Genomic DNA, 19,783 nt, shown 5'->3' with positions numbered 1-19,783 from the left:
GGGGACCTTGTTAAATGCAGCTTCTAACTCAGCAGGTCTGGGCAGGGCCTGCACTTCTGTATTCTAGAGAGGTGGTAAGTGAGGACACTATTGCTGGGCTGCAGACTGCAGGTTAGTGGCTATGAGTGCAGACCCTGGAGCCAGAATCCACAAATTCCAGTCCTCCCTGTACAATTTTTAGCCGCGTAAATCAGAGCACATTCCTTAACCTCTCTGCCTTAGTTTTCTCATCTGTAAAGTGGGGGCGATAGCAGTGCACAAGTATCTCACAGGGGTGCTGTGAGGATTCCACGAATTACTATGTGTCAAGCACTTAGATGAGCGCTGGACATACAGTAGGTGCTGTGTCATATTCCTCTAGCTTTCCAGTAGATTCCAATGGCCAAGGCAGCAGGATGCCTAACAGCTTTAAACCACGCTGATTGAGTGTGCAGTGCTTTACTTCCTCCTAGGTCCTGCGCCATACTCCTGGCAGTCACCAGTTCTCCTAGTGGTAATTAAGGGAGCCCCTTCACAGCCACTAGGCTGAGAGTGCCTTGGAAAAAGAAAACCCACTGAAAGGATTTCAAAGAGAGAGACTGACCATTCAGTGTGCTTTACCTGTCGGAAGTGTCAGCAGGTTCACCCCCTTGGGGAGACTGGGGCCTCCACACAATAGATATTCCTACATGCAGGACTAGGACGGTGCTCAGGCAGTGCATTTGAAAGAATTTCCAGCCTAACCCGAGGCCCGGCTGATAGCTAAGAGAGCTGCGCCCGCCCATGTGCCCTTCTCTCCAGGAGTGCCAGGCTGTCGCTCGGCCACACCAGCCAGTGAATAGACGCTCTATTGTTGTTTGCATCCTGCCCCTTTAATCTGCCTCCAGCACCCCTGTAGACATCCTAATTGGTCCTATGGATCCAGCCTTCTCTGGCCTGTCAGCTCAGCTCTGTGTTCATGGCCCGCTTTCATCTCCCTGCTCGCTTGGCACATTGCTCTATTCTCGTAGTTTCTGATGTTAAAATGCAGCTTGTAGAGCTTGGATGATCTTCATACCATTTCTGCCTCCCTGTTAGTAACTGTACTAGAAAAACAGCTGTTAATCTCAATTAGGTTTTGATTGCTAATTAGCAGCTACCTGTCAGGATCAAGCAGCCCTCATCCTGGTCCCTTCAGCTCCTTCTCATGCAACTGGTACGCTTGGTTTCCATGAGAACCGTTTAGCTGGATGCCTCCTCTCCCCAAACTGCCATCTCTTCTGTGGCTTTTGTAATGTCTCCCCGCTAAGCTCTGAGAGCCCTGGTCTATTCCCCTGCTTCCCGGTTTTCTTCATTTCATTGTCCGGCCAGAGTTTCCAATGAAAGCCACTTTATCTCTACTGCCAGTGTAGGCTGGAATAGAAATCAGGTGATTAATAAGCCCATTCATTAAATTCAGGTTGAGAGCCCATTCCTTAAGATTTCATCCTTCGACTTCTGGTTTCTAGTTCTGCATGGAAGAAGCTTGCCACTCCGTCCTAACAAGTAAAGGGCTGAATAAACTGAGAAGTCAACAACTTTTCTTCAACGCATACGAGAAGTATGGTTGTAGGGCAAATGGCAGCCCTTAGAAGTGGCGAGACTGACAGGCAAACAGAACCACTATCCACCAGAGCACAGCGTCTGCAGGAAGGAGCATGCAGGAGGAAAACTTGAACTACAGCTGACAAACCGGTGGGCACTAAGCGAGGACAAACTCTGAGAGGGAAAAACTCTAGAAGGATCCAGTCTTTGCGGGGGGAGGGGGGGAGTCCCCACCCTTGAGAGAGTTTTACCTCCAGGAGTGTTACCAGGTCCTCACAGTGCACATCAGAGCAAAACCCCCACATGCCTCCCCAGTGAGAGGGGAAAAGGAACTATTTTGAACAATGTCAGGGCATTCTGTTCTTAACAATATCTGCCCACAGGAGAAACTATTTAACCACAGCCTCACGTGCTGGGCTTTTTCCAGAACCTAACCCAAAGGAAGGGAAATATCCAACTCTGGCCCCTTCTAGCCCTACTGTCCTACCTAAGGGGCAGGGGGCTGGGGTTCACATGTGTGGGGTTCACAGTCCAGGATAGGCTCACTCGAACACGGAGATCTGCTAATAGGACTATAGAACACTTCTCTGTCCCCACACTTTACACTGCATTACTAATGGCTTACTCACAGCAGTTTCTTTCACCCAGCCCATTGTGTCTGGCTATCAGAAAAAAATTACAAGGCATAGTGAAAGGTGAAAAACACAGATTGAGGAGACAGAGCAAGCATTAGAACCAGACGCAGATAATGGCAGGGATGTTGGAATCATCAGACCAGGCAGGAATTTAAAACCACTACGATTAACATACGCAGGGCAAAGTAGACAGCATGTGAGAACAGATGGGCACTGTGAGCAGAGAGATGGAAATTCCAAGAAAGAACCAAAAAGAAATGTCAGAGATCAAAAACACTAACAGAAATGAAGAATGCCTTTGATGAGAGACTGGACAGGGCTGAGCAAAGAATCTCTGAGCTTTAGAATAGCTCAACAGAAATGACCACAACTGAAAACCAAAGAGAAAAAAGACTGAACAACAACAACAAAATCCAGAACAGAGTGGCCAGGAACTGTAAGACAACTAGACATCAACAAAGGGTATAATGTGAGTAATGGGAGGAACAGAAGGAGAAGACAGAAAGGAATAGAAGAAACATTTGAAATCATGATGACTGAGAACTTCCCAAATTAATGTCAGAAAGTAAAGCACATATCCAGGAAGCTCAGAGAACACCCAGTGGGATACGTGCCAGGAAAACGACTCCTACTGTATACACACACACTGTGCATGTGCTCCCTGGCTGCTGTTGTGCTACTGTGGCAGAGCTAAGTAGCTGGGACAGAGAACTGATGTGCAAAGCCAAAAGCATTTACTATCTGACTCTCTACAGAAAACAATGGCTACTCTAAGCCGAAGGCAAATTTTCCAAAGCTGTATGGCATGCTTGTTTTCCTGTTGATGAATAAGAATTCTGAATATAGGTGAGTGCAGTGGACAAGATGGGGACAGATGGCGAGAGGGATGTTTTGACTTCCAGATGAGGAGGCTCAGTTTCTACCTGGTGGCAGTGACTTGTCTGGGGTGCATGCCTGCTTCCTCAGCTCCACAACAACTCTTAAGAGTCCCCCTTGTCAGAAGAACCACTTCAGAGAGCCATGTTGTATATAAATCATTCTGGGGAGAAAAATCTCTTCCTCCTCTCTCTGCTAGCATTAAGGGGGTATGAAATTCTAAGTCTCTGCTCCACTTTCCCTACTGCCCCCACGCTGACATTAGGCACTTTCCCTACACAAAAAGTTGTCCTCAGTGTTATGGGCAGTAAAGAGGGGGTTCTATGGGCCCAGCTGCTAGGAATGTAGACCATTATGTAATTATCCTGCTGATTATCCCTTTAACATCTGTATTTGTCCATGGAGTTTTCCTAGAACAGTTCTTTTTTTTAAAATTTTTTTTAATGTTTATTGTTTTTGAGAGACAGAGAGAGACAGTGCGAGCAGGGGTGGGGCAGAGAGAGAGGGAGACACAGAATCTGAAGCAGGCTCCAGGCTCTGAGCTGACAGCACATAGCCCAACGCAGAGCTTGAACTCATGAACCGTGAGATCACGACCTGAGCCAAAGTTGGACACTTAACTGACTGAGCCACCCAGGAGCCCTCCTAGAAAAGGAGTTCTTGAATGCTATGTGTATCAGAACCACCTGGAAGGCGTGTTAAAATCCAGGTGGTCGGGACCCACTCCACAAATTTCTAACTCTGTAGGTCTGCACTGAGACTTAGGAATTTGCATTTTTAATAAGTTCCCAGGAGCTTCTGCTGCTGGTCGGGGGACCATCCTCAAGAATGCCTGCTTTAGGGCTTTACTGGGGAGAATAGTTCTTATCTGCGGAGGACCTTTCCTTTGTTGCTTTGGACTATAGTTTCTCTACTTTCTATCTTCCAGAGCTTTATCACTTTCTGGTAACGGTACTTACTTTGTTTGTTTTACGTAGGATTTGATTCTTTCAGTCTATTCTTTCTTATCTATTTCATGGGCACTGAGGACAAGAGAGGAGACAGACACATAGGCTACATCTTCTATTGTGATTTACTTTCCTTATGATTTCTTCTGATTCATTTATGCTGAAAGAATACTTCTCATTCTATACTTACCTCTAGCATTTAATAGGTCAAAGGTCACCCACTGCAATTTATTTTAGAGTGGTAATTTGACTGTGTTCTTCCAAATAGTTAACCATGGGTTCCAGGACCACTTATTCAATAATGGTTCCTTTTTTCACTGATTTGTGATGCCACCTTTAATATATACTAAGCTCGCATCTATACTGGGGTCGATTTCTGGGCTATCAAATCCATTACATTGATCCATCTGCCAATTCTGTTGTCAGTAGCGCACTGCTTTAATTATTGGACTTGCATTATCTGGTAAGGCAGATTCTCTTTCATTAGTCTTTACTTTCAATATATTCTTGATTATTTTGGCCCTTCGTCTTTAAAATCACTGTATCGCACTCCCTTCTCCCCATTTATCTTGGGTTTTTATGAGGATTTCATAAATCTACTAAGTATTTTGTGTAAGACTGACATTACTTTTTCAACACAAAACCATTATATTAATATATTTATTCGACTTCTTTTATAGATGTCAAACTTTTGTACTCTTCTGCAAATAGGTCACATATTTTTCTAGGTGTTTTATCTTTTTGTTGAAATTATGAAATAGGACTTTATTTTCCATTACAGTTTCTTGTTCCCATTTGGATACAGTTTTGGGGTGGAGTAGAGGGAATGCTGGCAAGAAGGCCCTTTTTGTAAAAAAAGAATTCAACATGATTGGGAGTTTTGGCTCTTGAAAGTGGGTATTTATTTTGGATTTCAGTATATTTGAATTAATGGCAATGCTTGGTGGTTCTTGACTTAAAACCCATAATAATATGCTTGCATTAGGCTGAATTTTTGCAATAAAACAAAGAGAATGTTAAAAATCGAATAATAACAGAAATGTAATTCACAGTTAAATTTGCCCACCAGTAGGCAGGGACAATGGAGTGCATCAAGCATACAATTAAGCAGATACACTCTTTTTCATTTCATCCAAGGCCAGTTCATTCAGTGCTTGAATAGCGCTAGAATATGTCAGCCCCTTAACAATATTTTTTAATTTAGTTGATATTCCCAAATGATCTCTCCACTTTTGGACGATGTTTTGCACATTGCCTTTAGTTCACAAACGAGAACGTATTGTTCAGGTAATAAAATCTTACCCTGGCACTAAAGTTCAACTAGGCATGCTCTGAAGATGTGCTAACCTGAAAATACAGCTTTATAATATTGGGGGTTATTGCAAACTTAAAGAAAAGATTATCTTAGAACAAAAGCTTACTTAAAGCATTAAAAGCCAGAAGTAGAAAGAAAGAAATCCCAAAGCCTAAAGTAGTCGTCAAATCTATAGTAGTTCATCCGATCTAAGACACCACATTTTAAGACACAATATTATCCTATGTATTGCAAAGAAGAAAGAAGGTTCTCCCAATAAACTATGCTGTACTATAGACTGTAAGACTGATTACAGTTTTAGAGATTTTAAAATTGGGTTGGGGAGTGTGGTTCTTAGAATCAATTATATATGTTAGGCTGTTTCAGACTAACAGAAATCTGATTCAGAAATCACATCCCTGGAAGGTGAGAGGAGGTGGCAGCTTCAAGAAGGGGCTGATCCAGCAGCTTAATACTGTCATTAAAGACTCACTATCCCATCACAGGATCAATTTCATTCTCTAAGGCTGCTTCCCCTTATAGGCAAAACACAGATGCCAGCAGCAAATGGACTGCAGAATTCCATGTTCACGCTGAGTCAAAGAAAGAGGATTATTTCCGAAAAATTAAAAAGAAATTTCCCAGACATCCCTAACTTCTCATTGTTTTCTCAGTAGTCCAACTCCAGAGTCACCTACCCTGTACCCATAGTATTCTGTGACCTGTGCTGTCCAACATGATAATGACTCACTGTTATGGTCACCTCGAGAGGCAAATGAACCCTCACCCGAAATTTGGTTTGGATGTCAAAGCTGATGATGCCACATATACACCAGGAGGATATGAAAGGTTTGATAGCTTACATAATTCAGGTCTCTCTCGAGAGCACAGCAGCCCTCTCAAGCAGGTTCAAAATAGTTCAAGAGAGCAAGGAAAGGGGGCTGGCCCGGTTCTTTATTATAGTTATGGGTGGGACCAGTAGGAGAGTTCCTGGGTGCAGGCAAGGGCTTGGGTGGTTAGAATCTCCCATTGCTGCAAAGGAGGAGCTCCTAGGCTTTCTTATCTGCTTGCATAGATGCAGGCACAAGGGGAAGACAGAGGCGTGAGGCCTAAAAGCTGTCAGCAAACATCCAAAATGAAGATTCCTTATTACATTAGCCAAAGGAGATTGTTTACATTTAAATTATTTAGAATTAAATAGAATTAAAACACAATAATTCACCCCAGACACATTTCGAGTACTCAAAGTCACATGTGGCCACTTATAGAACATTTCCACTATCCCTCAAAATGCTGTTAGAAGTGCTGGTCCCTAGAACAAGTGTCAACAGACTACAGCCCATGGGCCAGATTCAACCCAGTGTCTGGTTTTGTACCGCCTGCTAGCTGAAAAACGGTTTTTATATTTTCAAGTGGTTGAAAAGAATCAAAAAAGAGAACGCCATTCTATGAGGTAAACACTATAAGGAATTAACAATTTAGTGTTCCCAAGTAAAGTTTTCTTGGAACTCAGCCACACCCATTCATTTATGTGTTGTTTGAGCTGCTTTTGCACTACAGTGGCCTGAGTGGTCGCCACAGGGGTGTCTGACCACAGAGCCTAAAGTGTTTACTATCTGGCCCTTCACAGGAAAGGCTTGCTCACCTCTCCTCTGCAGGAACAAGATGATCCTTATTAAATCAGGCTCACTCCTGGGAACTGTGGAGTGGGGGGTCAGCTTCCCGTGTCTCCTGGGGTGTGTGGAAGCCTGGGGGATACCCGAACAAGTCCAAGTTCTGTTGGGACAGGACAAAACAGAGTTGGATGCTGAGAAGATCACCACCAGTGCCCACAACAGCCAATAGGAAACACAGGCTAACATTTCACTTCTGTGTGGAACCAAACTGATGGTCTCTGAAGCACAGCTCTCTACTCACTAAACAAATGGCATTTCTTACTACAGCATTACAAACTTTCCATAGGAAGACATAGCCCTTGGACTCCACTTTCTGTTCATGATGTCACTCAACATCCATGCTTTCTCAGTCCTGGCACAAACATTTTCTGTTCATCCATCTTCCTTCATCGTTACTTCTGGTATGCAGAAAGCACAAAATTGCAAACCAATGCTTTGTGTCAAAATTGTCATCCCCACTTTGTCCCTCTTTATCCTCACCTGCCCCCACCTGCCTCCAGTTTTTTTGCCAATCACTTAGATTTCTTACTCTAAAACATCTCTGCCTAATTAGCTTTGGTCAATGGCATTTATTTTTTTTCAAGTTTCATTTAAATTCCAGTCACTTAACGTATAGTATAATATTAGGTTCAGATGTAGAATTGAGTGGTTCGTCACTTACATACAACACCCAGTGCTCATCTCAACAAGTGCTCTCCGTAGTACCATCACCCATTTAACCCAACCCCCTGCCTACCTCCCGTCCATCAACCCTCAGTTTGTTCTCTATAGTTAAAAGTTTGTTTTATGGTTTGTCTCTCTTCCCCACACCCCCCATGTTCATTTATTTTGTTTCTTAAATTCCACATATAAGTGAAATCACATGTTACTTGTCTTTATCCAACTGACTTATTTCACTTAGCATTATACTCTCTAGCTCTGCCCTCATTGTTACAATTGGCAAGATTTCATTCTTTTTGATGGCTGACTAGTATTCCATTGCATATATACACCACATCTTCTTTATCCATTCAGCAGTCTTTGGACGTTTGGGCTCTTTCCATAATTTGGCTATTGTTGATAGTGCTGCTATAAACATCAGGGTACCTCTATCCCTTCAAATCAGTATTTTTGGACCCTTTGGGTAAACACCTAGTATTTATCCCTGCTGGATAGTAAGGTAATTCTATTTTTAACTTTTTGAGGAAACTTCATACTGTTTTCCAGAGTTGCTACACCAGTTTGCATTCCCACCAACAGTGGAAGAGGGTTCCCCTTTCTCTGATCAGACAGTTTTAAAAAGTAATACCCACGTTAAAAAGTTTTAACATTAAAAATGATTGATCTTTTAATCTGTAGAAGTTTCATTACTACCCATTCATAGATACTCCCCTCAGAATAGGACACGGATTCTAGAATATGTAATGGAACAGATTTGATTGATATTACAGGAACAAATTATTAAAACATCTTTTCATCTGGCTAGAGTATCAGGGTTATGAATACCTAGGATGGACTAGAATTAGAGAAGTTTTTTCAAAAGGGATCTCTTATCTAGAGAATTTGAGGAAAATTTGAGTCTAAAACATCTCACTTTTGAGGGGGCACCTGGGTGGTTCAGTAAGCTTAGCACCTGACTCTTGATTTCAGCTCAGGTCATGATTCCAGGGTCATGGGATCAAGCCCTGTGTTGGGCTTCATGCTGAGTGTGGAGCCTGCTTAAAATTCTCTCTCTCTCTCTGCCCCTCTCCCCCAATCACATGAGCTCTCTCTTAAGTAAGTAAGTAAGTAAGTAAATAAATAAATAAATAAATAAATATCTTACCTTTGTAAAAAACTATTTCTTCCAGAGGGTTTATCAAAGTGGAATTTCACTGCAAGTCAAATAGAGGAGTGTTCCTGTGAGTGGTCAGTGAGTTTTAAATGAGAGGCTTTGGCCCTGCCTTTGTAAATTTTACAAGTCACACTTCTTTCCATTGCTTGCCAATGAATACAGTTTGTGGATTTAAAGAAAAGTAAACCAAAAAAGGGAAGGGGGGGTGGGTTAACAACAACAAAAAAAAGGGATGTCAGGTGAGAATATTTCAACTCAGCTAGCTTGGGAAGAGCTATTGTGGTATTGATGCTGCGGGAAGCCCAGAAAAAGCCCACTGTCGCTCTGATTGCTAATTGGTTTTGAATGGAACAAATTGTGGACTTTAAAATTTATGTTGTCCCCCACCACGCTATTCTCTTCTTAGAAACAAAAGAGAAAATGCCTTTATTGAAAGTATTTATAGGTTTTGGCAGAGATGGAGTTTTTTTTTGTTTTGTTTTGTTTTGTTTTTTTAAATGCACACAGCCCTCTTGAAAGAGCTCACCACATCACCCTCTGCCCACCAGGGTGGAAGGACCAGCAGCCTCTTCCATCAGAAATGCTGCTGTGGATCACGGGAGGGAGGGAGGCCTCCTAGTCCAAAAAATGGGCTGTAGGGACCCAATGGGGTTGAGTTTCAGGACACCGAGAGCGGAGAGGAAAAGCTTCGGGAGCATGCTCAACTTATCTTCCAGCTTCTCAGGGAGTGTAAGATTTAATCTTCAGGTGGGTAATATGGTACTAAAAGGCATGGTGAATAAGTCGTTCGCAAAATACATTCTAGTCAGGTAGAGGACAGACCCAGGGCTACATCTGCCCACTGCAAGGTCCTCTGAGGCCAGGCAGGGAAGATCATCCCCAGCAGTGGCCCCCACTATTACAGTCCACCTTTGCATCCACAGCCACCATCCATAGCCACCCAGTATTCCAAAGCCTTCAGCCTGCCCAGCACAACAGCAATGGAAGGGATCAGGTGGAGCTTTGTTCTGCCCGTTTATATATGAACAGATTTTGTTTGGGGGAAGAAGCCAAGGCGTAGGGGGCTTGAGATACTACTAGGCATCATCTGAGCATAAAATGTTAATACTTTCCTTACCTCACACATCTGATTCTCCAGTTTGCACATGCTTTTTTCTGTATATCCTTTGAAGCTCTTTGAAGACAAAGAAGCCCTCTATCCTTTGCCCAGAAAAGTTCCACATGCAAAGAGGTCCTTTCAAGTGAGCTTTTAATCACACCAGAGACAAGTTTGCCCTGTAGTTTCCTGTATGTGGCTGGCATACTGCAGACCATGTTATTCTCAAATTGGAGACGCTATTTCCCAATACCTGAAGATTATGTGTCTAGATATCTTAGAATAGAAGGGATGTGCGGATAACCATATTAAAATCATAAAAATACCATTATGTTTTTCAAGGTAGAGTCAGGTTTAGTTAATCAGGATTGGTTTGCAAGATTCCATTTGTTTCTGTGTTTAAAATAGTGTCAGGTTGACAAGTCTTTTGTTCTCACGCTATCACACTGGCTTCTATTCTAATCTGTGTGATACCAGGACAATACAGATAAGCTAAATATGGTTTAATCAATTCTGACTCTTCTGATCTGACTGATATTTTTGCGTGGATTTTGATTAATCAGAAATGTATAGAATATTCATGCCTCATCCCATAGTTATGACAGGGGCAGACTTTGCTTTTCATACGTTCAGAATAATGCCACAATTCAAAGTGTCCCTTTCATCTGACATACTACTAATTGAATGATTTCTTTTATTTTTTGAAATAATGGAATAGCCTGTTGGCTTTATACCTTTGAAATAGGAAATGGGAAATGTGGTTTAGGAAAGCTTCTGTGAAGTGTTATCAAGGGTAAATAAATTTGTAATAACGTAATTCACATGCTCTCTCAACACATGAGAATTTCTGAAGATTTTATTGACTTGATCAGGAGAATAATGAAAAAATATCCAAAATGGACTCTATAGCAAATATCAAATGATTCATATCAATACAGGAGGTGGATACCATTTTACCTACAAGGGGAGTGTATTTTTCAGCTCTCCATTAGGACCTTTAATTCCAAATCCCTAAAATCACTGCCACAAGAAAGGGAGAGGCATGGGGGGACAGAATGGGATCTGGTCTCAAACACACGGCAGATTTCTAGTTGTCTTATCAAAAGAAAAAGACACTTTCTGCTCCATCTGGGGACACAGAAAGCTGGAAAGAGTATCACACTCATCCTTACAAAAACAACAGCAGCAAACACAGCAACAACATACACACACAAAAGCAGGCAAATGGCAAATCCACACCTTCTCTCTACCCTACCAGAGAGGTAAGGAATGACAGCTGCTTACAAAGACAGAGGAGGTGAGGCCATTTTCTTACCTGGGACACATGCACCTGGACAATGGTAAGAAGAATTTAGCTAAAATTGTGAACAAATTGGTGAGGATTGAGTGTAGGTCAACAAAGGCAGGATATAAGTGAGTAATGGAGAGAATATAAGATTGCCGGGGGCTTTAGATTTTTACACACGTGTACACTCTTTTCTAACTAACCTACCCATGTGCTCACAAAACATAATGGTGAGGGTCATGAGAAAGCATCCTTTGGAGTATATGCTTGTAGAAGGTGAATGGCAGAGCTGTGGGAAAGTGAGGGCTCCCTTCTCCATGATCCTTCGCATACTTCCCCTATGGAACACAAGCCTTATACAGCGGGAAGAAGGGAAACAAACATGGTCACTCTGAGGCACTGTCAAAAACCTATTGTAGCTGAGGAAGGAAAAAGAAAAACGAAATCTTCTAAACTCAGGGCAGAGGCAGGAGGACTGACAAAGCAGTGAAAGCCCATAAGACACAAGGGCCCAGTGACTATCTAAGTCTGACATATTATCTGAACAATAGAGGCCCCTGTCAACATCACCAAGCTAACACATGTCAAGTAACAATGGGCTTCTGTAGGGAGTATTGCAATAGTGTGGAAAGAGACTGTCTCTGAGGTGCAGCAAAAATGGATGACCTAATGCTCAGGGTAAGGCAGCCACTGAGAAAAACCCCATAGTGAACCAGCCCCCATCCTGAACTAGAGGCATCTGGAGCATGCGATGCATTGTGGGTAACCATGGCAACAATAAACCCTAAACACAGCTCAAGTCCTTACTGGATTCATTTAAAACTGCAGAGTAAAGGACTAGCATAAGAAAACCATGCCCAGTTTCAGCATAAAATTCTCCCAGCCTCTACCGTTCTACAGAAGATGTCCAGCTCTCAACAAAAAAGTTATGAAGCAAGTGAAAAAAAAAAACAAGGGTAAACAAGACACTGCAAAGAGACAAAGCAAACAAAAGAACCAAACCAGATATGATGCAATGTTGGAACTTTCAGACCCGGAAGTTCATATAACTATGACTAATATATTAAGGACTCTAATAGGAAAGGAGGACAAAATGCAAGATAAGATAGGTAATTTCAGCAAAGAAATGAAAACTATAAGCAAAAGTCACATAAAAATGCTTAAGTGAAAAAAGTACAGTGGCAGAGCCTTCAGTGATGCCTTCAAAGACCTCATCAGTAGGCTCGACACAGCTGAAGGAAGAATCCGTGAACTTGAAGATATGTCAACATAAATTACAAAAACTGAAACAGAGAGTAACACTAATGCTAAATAAACAAATATGGGGTTTTTCTCAGTGGCTGCCTTACCCTGAGCATTAGGTCATCCATTTTTGCTGCACCTCAGAGACAGCCTCTTTCCATCTCAGGGCTGTCAGAAAATGAGTGGTCTAGTGTATGTATACTTAGAATCCCAGAAAGAAAAGAGAGGAAAAGAGAAGAAATAATGGCTGCAAAATTTCCAAAATCAATGACAAGTATCAAATATCAACTTTAAGAAATTCAGAGAAGACTAAGCAAGATAAATACTAAACACACACACACACACACACACACACACACACACCCCTCTACCAGCATCATATCCAAACTGCTCAAAGCCAAAGGAGAGGGGAAGAAATATTAAAGACAGCTAGAAAAAAAGAACACAATACAGATAGATAAACAAAGATGAGAATTATAATACACTTCTTGTCAGCAACTATACAATCCAAAGAACAATGAAATGACCAAAAGGAAAAAAAAAATCTGTCAATTCAGAATTCTACCCCTGGAAAAAATATCTTCTAAAAATGAAGGAGGAATAAAGAATTTATCAGACAAAGAAAAACATAATATTCATTACCATCATATGTAGCCTGCAATAAATGTTTTTAAAAAGGTCTTCCAGTAGAAGGGATATGATATCAGACAAAAACTTAGTTCTATATAAAATTAAGAAATGTGGTATGATATAAACTCACAATTTCACTTTTAGCTTCTCTAAAAGATAACAGAGAATCTAAAGCAAAAAATCATTATTTGATTCTTGAAATGTATGCAAAATTTTCTTGGCAGAATCCAACATCCATTCATGATTAAAACCTCCCAGGAAACTAGGAATAGAGAGGAACTCTCTTAAGATAAAAGACATATGCTGGGAGCCTACAGCTAACATCATATATGGAGACTCACTGCCTTGCTCCTAAGATGGGGAACAGACAGGAATTTCTTCTCTTACCATTCTTCTTCAACATTGTACTAGAAGTCCTAGTCAGGGCAATAAGGCAATAAAAACAAATAAAATCCATACAGATTGAAAAAGAAGACATAAAATTCTCTGTCACAGATGACATGATTGCCTGTTATGAAATTCCAAACAATCTTCAAAAAGGTCTTAGAACTAATAGGTCAGTTCAGCAAGGCCATGAGGTACATGGTCAATATGCAAAAATCATTTGTATTTTTATATACAAGCAATAAAAAATCGGAATGTGAAATTAAAAAAAAAACCAATATCATTTACAATAGCACCAAGTGCAGGATCCATACCTTTAAAAAAACTACTGATGAGAGAAATCAAAGAAACCTAAAGAAATGGAGAGATACCCTGTGTTCATGGATTGACCCAATATGTTAATATGTTTATAATACTTATATGAAAGAAGAAAGGAACTAGAATAGCCTAAACAATTTTGAAAAAGAACAAGCTTGCAGGACTTACATTAGGTGATTTCAAGAATTACTATATAGCTACAGTAATCAAGAAAGTGAGTTACTGGCAAAAGGATGGACACACACACCAGTGGAACAGAACAAATATTCTAGAAGTAGACTGACACATGGATGAGAACCGATTTTTGACAAAGAAGGACAATTCAAGAGGAAATGATAGTCTTTTCAAAAAATGGTGCTGGATATCCCTATGCAAAAAAATTTTGCCTTGACCCATACCTCATACCTATTACAAAGCTTAACTCAAAGTGGACCACTGACCTACAGATAAATGTAAATCTACAGAATTCCTAGAAGTCAAGGAAGTCAAATCTATGTCAAATTATACCTGATGAGTAATGGTCAGATTATGCAAAACTTTAAGTTCCTCTCCTATTGCAGGATTCTTAATATCCCTGAGCCTTGTCTGAGTACCTGCTCACACAGCACAAAGTCCACGTGCAGAACTTGGCACACACTGGCCCCAGCAAATGAGGGTCCCCACGAGTGTGTGTTGAACAGATTCCTTTCTGTTGCCCATCTTCTTCTCCATGTCTGTGTCACCCCACTTGGCTATCACATTCTCATTTTATGCACTACAAGAAAGGTAAATCAAAACAGACCTAAAAATGTGGCTCTTCTCAGTTGCCTCTTGTTTCTGTCCAATCTTCCTTCTTTGGGGACCACTTTGTGTCAGTCCCTGGCTGATCAGTGTTCACACCATGTCCTGATTTCGTATAACCTGCAATTTTTATGAACACAGAGAAAGATTCACTCCCTCTTCCAAATTAATGATGAAACTGTTAAATAAGGCCATCCCCGGCGGCCATCTCTGCACCTTCCTACCACCAGATACTTTGCAATTTATCAATAACCTTTCTTTGTGATCTTGTAGCTAATTTTGCAAATAAAATTTCCTGAGACATATCAAATCTTTACTAACATAAGATATATTACATCTCTTGCATTTCCCCACCATCTATTCATAACTCTGTCAAAAAAAAAAAAAAGCTATTGTGCTGGCATGATTTGTTTCTTTGAAGCCTAAGCCACTTATTGTTCCTGATATCATCACTTTCCTGCTACTTAACCACACGTGCGGGTGCGCGCACACACACACACATACACACACACAGACAGACAGACAGACAGACACACACACACACACACACACACACACACGCACACACACACACTTATTACAGCTGGAACTGATGTTTACAGGGCGATAATTGCCAGGGTCTTTCTTTCCTTCCTTTTCACTTTGAAGAACAGGCTATGTTTCATATTCACAACGGTCCATTCATCTTGTAATTTTCCTGATTCTACACCAAGTGCTGAGCCCGATTTTCTATGATTGCTATGTGAATCTTACCAGGAGGCCCATCTTCTGCATCTTGAGCTACATCCTGAGTAATATAGGCCAATGTCAGGAAGGTCCCTTCCCCCTTCCAATGTGAAGAAAGAGCGTTTTTCAGGCTTCAAGAGGAAGGCACAGGAGTACTGCGTTCTGCCATTGGTGGAAATATTTTTGTTTCAAGGAGTTCCTATGGAGATAAGGGGTTTTAGGAAATGGTACAGATTACAGAAGTCAGTTAAGAATAGAAGTTCTACCTCGTTTACATGTGGCCTAAAATAAATTTGAGACATTTGGCCATCTTAATCCCCTAAATATTTGAAGACTTCTGGTATCTTGTCTTTGTAAGAAAAGAAACTGACGTTTATTGAAAGTCTATCCTGGGGCAGACACTCTTTTAGCTCTCATTTAGTCCACATAGCAACGCTTCATATATATTTTATTATCCCCTTCCTATATATGACGTAGAAGCTGTGGTTATGTGGTTATGCCTCGGGCCATAGGGCAAAAGGTGGATCTGGGACACATATGCAGTCTGGGTAACTTCAGAGGCCTGTCATTCTACACAATCCATACTGTTCTTTATTTTGCAGGAAATCATTCTATGACTGTAGATAAGTCTCTTTAACTACTCCGACCCCAGTTTCCTCGCCTGTGAAAAGGAGAGGTTGGACCAGCTCAGTGCTAGGATCTCTGCCTGTTCTAACACTCTGAAAGTCTTGAATCTGGCCTCAGGGCAAGAGAAGACTTCATTGTATTTCCTATAGGGAAGTAATAATTTAAAAAAAATAGAAAAAAAATACAGAGAGAGAGAGAGAGAGAGAGAGAGAGAGAGCGAGCAGTAAGAGGTGGACAGTTTTGGCCTCAGTAAATGGGCATGAGTCTAATGGAGATTGAGAGAGCTCAGCAGCTAGAGGCGATTTTGCAGTTTGGGGATGTATGAGGAACTGAAGCTTCCATTTAAAGTTGCTTCAGATATCTGAAGGGAAAAAAAGGGAAACGCTAAGATTTAAATGTATATGACTTCTGAACTCCCGACTCCAACTCGAGTTGCATTCTTTCACTGGGTAATCCAAGAAGCTTCTAAAGTCAGTGTACTACTGAGTGAGGTCCAACCTTCTGAAGAGCATAATTCCATTTAGTGGTATTTCCAGAAATTTTTATTACTTAAAGAATTCAAATTACTAGTATGCCCTTCTCTTAATGTCTTACATCCCTCTCCCCCACCTTTATACATAGGATAAAAGATGTCTTTTCACATAATTTAGTACTTTCGATAGACAGAAAAGTGACCTGAAGCTCCGAGAGAAGTGCCCTTACTTATATGGTTGATGACATTCTCAATGTTCTCCCTCCTCCCTCCTCTTTTTTTTCTTCTTTTCTTTTTCTTCTGAGCAGAGTTTTGCTTCCAGGAATTACTATGTCCCAATTTGTAGCTTCTCTAGTCAGTATCATACTTTAAAGAATTCAATGGGCACAATTTTAAAATGCTCTATATTTCCACCTTGTAAGGTCAGCCGAACTCTTTTGAAACCTTGAGACAGGGGCAACTGGGTGGTTCAGTGACTTACATGTCTAACTTTGGCTCAGGACATGATCTCATGGTTTGGGGTTCAAGCTCTGCATTGGGCTCTGTGCTGACAGCTCAGAGTCTGGAGCCTGCTTCAGATTCTGTGTCTCCCTCTCTCTCTGTCCCTCCCCCACTTGTGCTCTGTCTCTGTCTCAAAAATAAATAAAAACATTAAAACAAATTTTTTAAACCCTTAGATGGACAGACCAAGTACTTTAAATTAAAGTGCTCCTTTCTTGACAGCTTGGATACAATGAAATCTTCTAGAACAGATCCCTGTGCATTTTTGGATGCTAGGAGACAAATGAAGAAATGTGGGTTAGCTGGTAAAAACTGAAGGCCGAAGGACCCCTTCAATCATATTATAAAACTGTATGTATTTAAAAAATTGGGATTCAAGTTCTTTTCTGACTTGATTGAACCAGAAACTCTCAGCAAGAGCTTGATTTCCAGCCCATTATCCAGACCAAAGAGGTCTGGATGAGCTTCTGTTAAGTATGCGATTCTTAAGCCCTCTGAATTCTACTCATCACCAGTCAAGGCGTGTTGCAGACGCAAGCAGAGGAGCTTTTGTGCCCTTTAATTTCTACTGTCTGGGCCATCAGCAGTGCATTCCAATATGCGGCACCAGCCAGAGCCCCTTCCCAGAGCGGCTACTTTGCTACTCCCTTTGGTTACTCCTCTAGGCTGGGAACAGACAGAGACGGCAAATCCAGCATAAGAAATGCCACTGCGTTCATACTGCATAAAGCGTCTCACGAAATGCAGAGCTACAGAGCACAGTCAAGTGCTTCTGGCTCCTGCGGTGGTCGACATCGTGTAACGAGTGCAGCGAACACATATGGGGGGACCCCCTCACCTCTGTTTCTTGCCAGGCTCTGGGATGACAGACGTGAGGGCTCCCGTCCAGGGAAGGTCTGCGGAGAGCCCTGTCACAGCCTGTGCTCTGCTCAGGCAAACGTGCCCATGAGAGGGCTCCTGACGTGCTATCTCAGCTTGGGCAGCTCCCAGGGCTTGTTTTGCATGCAGGTGCGGGCACCGAGGACGCCTGTGCCGGCAAAAAAGAAAGTGGAGTTCTAAGTCCTTCCCCACCAATTCCTGAACCCAGATGGTCATGAAAACTGAGACCTATGCTCTTTACCTCCTGAGCCTCAAACTGCACGGAGTTTCTAGCCCAGGCCTAAAGGTGATTTGTTCTTTTTGAATATAGCCAAGGTGTCAGCGTTCAATATAAACATATCTTAAATTGTAGACACGACCCCTTTTTTTTTCAATGTTTTTGTTACTTATTTTTGAGAAAGAGAGAGTGCAAGCGGGAGAGGGGCAGAGAGACGGGCAGAATCTCAACTGGGCTCAGCGCTGTTAGTGTAGAGCTGGTTGCAGGGCTTGAACTCATGAACCCTGAGATCATGACCTGAGCGGAAGTCAAGAGTCAGACACTTAACTGACTGAGCCACCCAGGTGCCCTGATACGATGCGTTTTTTATGAAAAGGTTTGGGAAGCTGCAACCGTGTAGACTGTGCAGATAGTTTTAATAAGCGTGTGTGTGTGTGTGTGTGTGTGTGTGTGTGTGTGTAGCATACATTATGCATGCTCTTTTAGAAAAATTATAAAATTGAGAGATACCAACAGAAACAAGAATGAATGTAAGTGACCCCAAATTCAGAGTCCATCACTGTTAATCTTCTAGACTCTTGTGGTTGTCCATATATGTGCCTCTAAATTAAAAATGTCGACATCCTGTAATAGAAATGGGCCATATTTTACATACTGATTTTATTCCACTCAGTAATATTATAACTCTCTTTGCATGTCTCTGTCATAATATATATATTTACATTTTTATTCTAAATGACTATGAATAGTATAATTTATTTCATCAATTTCCTATTATCAGACTGCATGTTTTAATTTCTCATTCACAAACGTGACCTGAAAGTCTCAGGCTTTTTGCTAGCCAATGAACACAAATGTAATCCCAGTAACATAAATTTCCCCAATTTAATAATGCTAAGGCCCCAATTCCCATCATTTTCAGAATCTTTCTCCTTAAATGTTTCCAGGAGCCCCCAGGGGTATGTACCTGTGTCAGTGGATCATTCCTGCCATTGCCTGCTTCCACGGCCAGCCAGGCCAGGGTGACAGACACATCCCGTGTAGGACAGTCCCACGGGGGGGAGGGGGCACTTTAGGCTGGAGTTTTGTTTCTCTTGTTGTACCGACTCATCACGGTGTTCTGAAAATCCGCTATTCCCAATGTTGGCACAACCAAACTACCATTACTGTACTTCAAAATGGATGATCTTTATTGCTGGCACTACCCCTGTGAAGTGAGAAGGAAAACACACCTTTACCATGCTCAGGTAGGGTCCCATAGCAAGGCTAATCCAAGCCCAGTGTGTCCGGTGTGGAGGGACACGCTCTATCATTCTTACATAACTTCTTTCTCTGAGCGCGAACCTCGTCTCCCTGGTAGAGGTAGGGACCAGCTATTCTAGTTTGCTGAGACTTTCCTGATTTCAGCACTGGGGGGCCCAGGCCCCAGGAAACTCCTCAGTCCCAGGCAAACCAAAAAGATCAGTCGCTAGCAGAGGGATTGGCTCAAGGGCTGGCATCAGCTAACACGCTGTGTTTCAAACCACTGGTTACTTCTAATGATGAGGTCCTGCCTGACTTGCCTCCTCCTATATGATAAAATTCATCTTAGCACTCCCCCCATCCGGTTTCCACTGAGGCCGCATTCACCAAACCGTCCTGTATATGTCTCAACCTCAAAAACAAAACAAAACAAAAAATAACCATAACGTTTCAGTTATTTTGTCCTCAAGAGGCCCTTCAACTCCTGACTTAGCCTGTGCTCAGCTTCTTAAACCAGTGAATGCAAATGCATATGGGAGAAGAGATGTTGCCTGAGCCCACTCAGCAGGAACTAGAGTCCTGCTGCTTTCACCTAAACAAC

The 19,783-nt window shown here is 41.8% G+C and overlaps 1 long non-coding RNA gene across 2 annotated transcripts in view; it reads right to left on the bottom strand.

Moving 5' to 3' along the window:
* Positions 1-19,783, bottom strand: part of LOC125176853 (uncharacterized) — a 236,674-nt gene that overhangs the window by 11,743 nt on the left and 205,148 nt on the right. For both annotated transcript variants that reach the window (XR_007156416.1, XR_007156415.1), the window contains 4 exons: positions 15,272-15,443; positions 14,520-14,638; positions 8,775-8,823; positions 6,940-7,070 (listed from right to left, as the gene is read on the bottom strand). This is a non-coding gene — a long non-coding RNA (uncharacterized LOC125176853). The remainder of the gene's footprint in view (positions 1-6,939; positions 7,071-8,774; positions 8,824-14,519; positions 14,639-15,271; positions 15,444-19,783) is intronic.

This window comes from Prionailurus viverrinus, chromosome A1 (genome assembly GCF_022837055.1).
Source record: "Prionailurus viverrinus isolate Anna chromosome A1, UM_Priviv_1.0, whole genome shotgun sequence".
NCBI lineage: Eukaryota > Metazoa > Chordata > Mammalia > Carnivora > Felidae > Prionailurus > Prionailurus viverrinus.
The sequence above is the reverse complement of the archived record's forward strand: the minus strand, read 5'-3'. Positions and strand labels throughout refer to the sequence as shown.